Raw genomic sequence first — 5,000 nt, forward strand, 5'->3', positions numbered from 1 at the left:
AGCCATTAACTACAAGAAAATATCATCCCTTTCTGTCTGTAGTTGTCAATGTCAGCCAGTGCATCGTGTTTATGCAGGCACCCCTGATTCATTCTTCCAGAACATTCCCAATGCTTGCTTTTTCCTGCCCTCATAAATGGATGATTGCAGTCAGTCATTAATGCCAGACAGAGTGTCACATTTCATATTCTTCAGTAAATGCATTTTTAGTGAAAATATTCTATTGAATTTCGAAGATGAATAATTAAAATCTGTCCATGTCTTTGTCCCACCATTCCTTTTTATATTATATCCCTGAGAGGTCTAATCTCAGTGAGAGAATGCAGGGTTGGAACCCACTTTAGAGTAAGACATGCTCCTTATAGTGGTTCTCCACTCCACTTTTTTTTTTTTTTATTAACTGCTTCTAAGGTATGATATATATATATAGAGAGAGAGAGAGAGAGAGTATCCCTGGTGTCTAGTGTACCCCCAATCCACTCAACATGTAAGTACTTTTAAAGCAGTATTTTCAAGAGATCTCTCTGGTGTCTTACATCCACCCACTCTGTGTGTTGTTGAGGGGCACTGTTTAAAGTATTAACCTTGTTAGGTAGTGTTCACCCTACCAGTAAGTGTTGTTAAGGCACCTACCTAAAGATTTAACCCTGCTGATTAGTGGTTCCCTGCTCCACATTGTTTTTTTTTTCATTGTAATATAGAATATCTCTGGTGTCTAGTCTTCCCAGCTACTCCAGTTTATGTGTAAGTGACATCAAGGCATGAAATTACAGTGTAATTCCTGGTGTCTAGTGTTGTTCCCATCTCATGTCTTCAGAGATATCTCTGGTGGCTAGTTCCCACCCTTGCAAGCCCATGTTGCAGGCTTTGCTCATTAGTCTGGGGGTGTGTGGAAGATAGCCACCCTAGCCCTCCACCCCCCCCTTCAAACACATTCACATATTCATTCCATAAGCACACACACACACACACACACACACACAGCCCCCTCCCGATCTGATGGCAGTCACAGAAGCACTCACCCATTCACCCATCCACACACTTATACACATGCACCTCACCTACCCATTCACTACCCCCCATTCCTACCACCCAGGCAGATACACACTCATGCATACGCTCACACTTATGGCTCCTTCCTTATACATACCTGTACATACCTCAACCACTACCTGACCACTAAACTCCCCAAAACTTACCTCTACCATGATGGAAGTACACAACCTTGTATCAGGCCTGTCTCTGAATCTTGAAAGATTACAATGAAGTGTACACATTGTCTATACCTTGCAGTAACCTTTCTGAATTTCTGCCAGTGATAAGGCGTGATATTAAATGTTTACCTCTTTTCCAAACCAGACTGTCATGGGGGTTAAGTCTATGTCCAATATTTTCATGTTTATTGGTGTACAGTTTTGTTTAAACAAAAATAGGAAAATATTTTAAAATTAGACCTTTAAATATTTTTCTTTTTAGCTTTATCACAATTCATTTTAGTAGATAACTTCTTGAAATGTATATGACATCTTCACCATTATTTATTCAGTTATAAACATTGTTATGGGCTGCACATCTCACAAAGAGACCAAACATATACATATCTTGATCATGCTAATAGTCACAGTACTAGCATATTATTTTTGGGAAGGTATGATAGAAGTCTGCAACCCACTCTATAAGTGAGACTCAGAACATTGCTACAGAAAGACCAACGGGTTCTTTTAGTGGCATTTCAGAAGGTCAGACCTGACTGAATCAGAGATGTTGTGCTGTGCAGAACTCAGAGTAAATAGAAAGGGTGAATTTTAGTGTGGTTTCCACCTTTTCCTCTCCTCTGTAAGTTTGTGTTACCTCAGAGTTGAATATATATATATATATATATATATATATATATATATATATACTATATATGTGTGTGTGTGTGTGTGTGTGTGTATTTATATATATATATATATATATATATATATATATATATATATATATATATATACAGATAGCTATATATAAATATGGTTCCCCTTCACAAAGTCGAATGTTCAGAAACTCTAAATGCATATGGCTTATGCCGTATGCTCAAATTTCAGAAGCTCGACTTCGTAAAAGGGAACAAAAAAAATGTAACACAAAGTGTTTCTTCAGGGGGCAAGCCCCCCTGCACCCCCCACACCCCCCCTTCTTATTTATTCCAACTCTGATATCGCACTACAGCAAAAAAAGGGAAATCTCCCATTCTGCACTGTATGCCGTTCCCCATTCACACAGTCGAGCTTCTACAATTTAGAGCGTATGGTCTCGACCATATGCATTTCGAGATTGTGGCCATTCGACTTTGTGAAGGGTAACCATATATATATATATATATATATATATATATATATATATATATATATATATATATATATATATATATATTTGTGTGTGTGTGTGTGTATGTGCAGAGAGAGAGAGAGAGAGACAGAGAGAGAGAAAGGGAGTGCGAGTGGGTAAATAGGTGTTTGACCCCAACAGTGGGGCTTTAGGGGGACTTGCCCCTCCACAAAATACTTGTTTGTATATTTTGTGACCATTGTCACATCACTTACCTAGGAATTTGATGTTCTGAGATTTTACATGTCTTAGCAGTGATTACTCCTGTGTCAAGTTAAACAATCCACAATCAGTCATAGTGGATACACTACAAAAAGATAATAACATTATCCACTAGCTGAAGATAAACTTGTATATCCATTTTAAGGCTGCTATCACAATGCACATCTTGATATCACATCACCCTTGGAATCTTTTTAAAATTATAAATGCATGCTTGTGATGAGTGCACTGTTTTCTGGGTTTATGAATCATTTAACCTAAAACAGTGTCTTTATTAGATTTATTTATAAATCAGCAAATCTTCAGAGTTTAAGGAATCTGATCATTTCTACACTGTTACTACTACAAGCCTGATTGCACTCTTTGTGCAAAATACAAAATAAGAGGCAAAAATGTTCTCTAGGTTCGCAGACAAGAGGAAGTATACTGCAGAAAAGCTCCTGTCACACAATCATTGAAACAATGGGCTGCAAAAGAGCAGGCAGCAAAGTTTCAGAGTTTATCTCTTCTTACTAAAATAATGCTTTACAGACAATGTTTAATTGCTGCATTTATTTAAATAAATGTATCATGAGGAAAAATGTTTATTGTCACAATGTAAATAAACATATCACTTCAGGCAAGTCTGATAATGCTGCATACTTATTACATTTAGTTATTATTTAGACTACATGAAACGTGTTCCAGTTCTTGGGGTCCCAGTGGAGGCACTCTAGAAAAATGTTTGCATTATAATGTCTACATAAATTTTGTGCGTTTTTATGAAGTCCTACATGGTGCCAAAATTAGAATGCTTTACATACTTACATTTCCTCAGATTGCTGCAAAATGAGTTTGCTGTGCATTTCTCCTTGTGAAACTGAGACTGAAAGGTATGAATTGATCAGACTATTAAATATGTGATTATTATTTTGGACAAGAAGATTTGTATACTGAAGTTCAGAGTCACTCTGGTATGGCTAAGTCATCCTGATATGTTTCAAAACATAATGTGCACAGTCTACTTTATATCAGTCTTTCTTCGTGTACTATTAATGTTAACATTTTTAATAGCCAGACTTCTATATACTGATGCATGCCCACATGTCCTAATGCTAGAAAAATATCCCAGGAGTCCTTAAAATATTCTAACCCTGAATTTTACATGCTTGATGTTGCCAGACCTAATGTTCCCATAAATGATGCATGATGTAGACATACCTAAGCAGTACTTTAAATGCCTACTGGCCCCATTCATTGCTGAAAGTGGTGAGAACCAACTCACCAACCTAGTTAATAGAACTAAATAAATAAATAAGAACATGTGCTTATACCATATTTTGTAAATATATGTAGCTTATACAGTGCAATTTATAAGACAAGAAAAGGAAATGGCCCTAATGGATTGCTGTATTGCCTTACAGCAAATATATTCTATACAGAATAATAATATCTACAAATACCATCTGCTTCACAAATAAATGAGCACAGAATTATTCTAATGACCACCATTTTTTTTCTACGCTCAAGCAGTTTATGCAGGCAAAGGAAATGATTAAACAAAAATATGTATTCCCATTCATCAGCAAAACAGCTCCGTACAGCTGCATGCAGTCAGTATGAGGCATGCACACATAACTTCCATGTAGCACAGTAGTAAGGGAATAATGAGAGTCAGATTAACAATCCTGTCTCTTAATTAAGTGGAAGAACCAATCAAAATTCTCCCAGTCTATCCATTTTAGATTACCTTCTCCACCAAAAACTATGTCCACAAAAAAAACTCCCAAAAAAACCCTTCTATGCATTACAGTTTTCTACCCCTATAATAAATGGAGGCAGTCTTCAGTTATTTTTTGTTAATTCCCTTTAATACTGAGACACTCAGAGAAGGAAAACTGCTAATCACCATTTCCTGTCCTCACCATTAACCGTCCAATTGCATGCTTACGTGCTAGTCCCTTTTTACCATATGGACATGCAGGACTGAATTCTTTTCAGGATGTAAGGCATGTCTTTATTGTTCATGTGAGTGCATTTAGATGAGTCTTTTATTTTTACATTATTTGCAAAAGACCATAGCAGAGCAGAGTCCAAATTTCTATGGGTCTGCAGTGTTACACCACAACACATTCACTGTGATGTTTAGTCCTGAAAGGCTGGTACACACAGTGTCTCCAAAAAGATTGTTAGAACCTGAATTGCACAATGGTACTGCATACATCATATAAATCAAATTATTTTTAGGAAAACAAAATTACAAAATATGTACCTCTCTCAATACTGTCATAAATACATTACCAGATGCATCTGACATTCATACAGAAACTTTTTTTCTCCTGCCTGAAACACTACTACCCTTTGGTAGATTCATTGTTTTATGACAAGCTACAATAAAATATTTAGTTTTATTACCTATACTACTTCAATTA

The sequence above is a fragment of the Protopterus annectens genome, chromosome 1.part1, assembly GCF_019279795.1.
Source record: "Protopterus annectens isolate FY-2018-M chromosome 1.part1, PAN1.0, whole genome shotgun sequence".
NCBI lineage: Eukaryota > Metazoa > Chordata > Ceratodontiformes > Protopteridae > Protopterus > Protopterus annectens.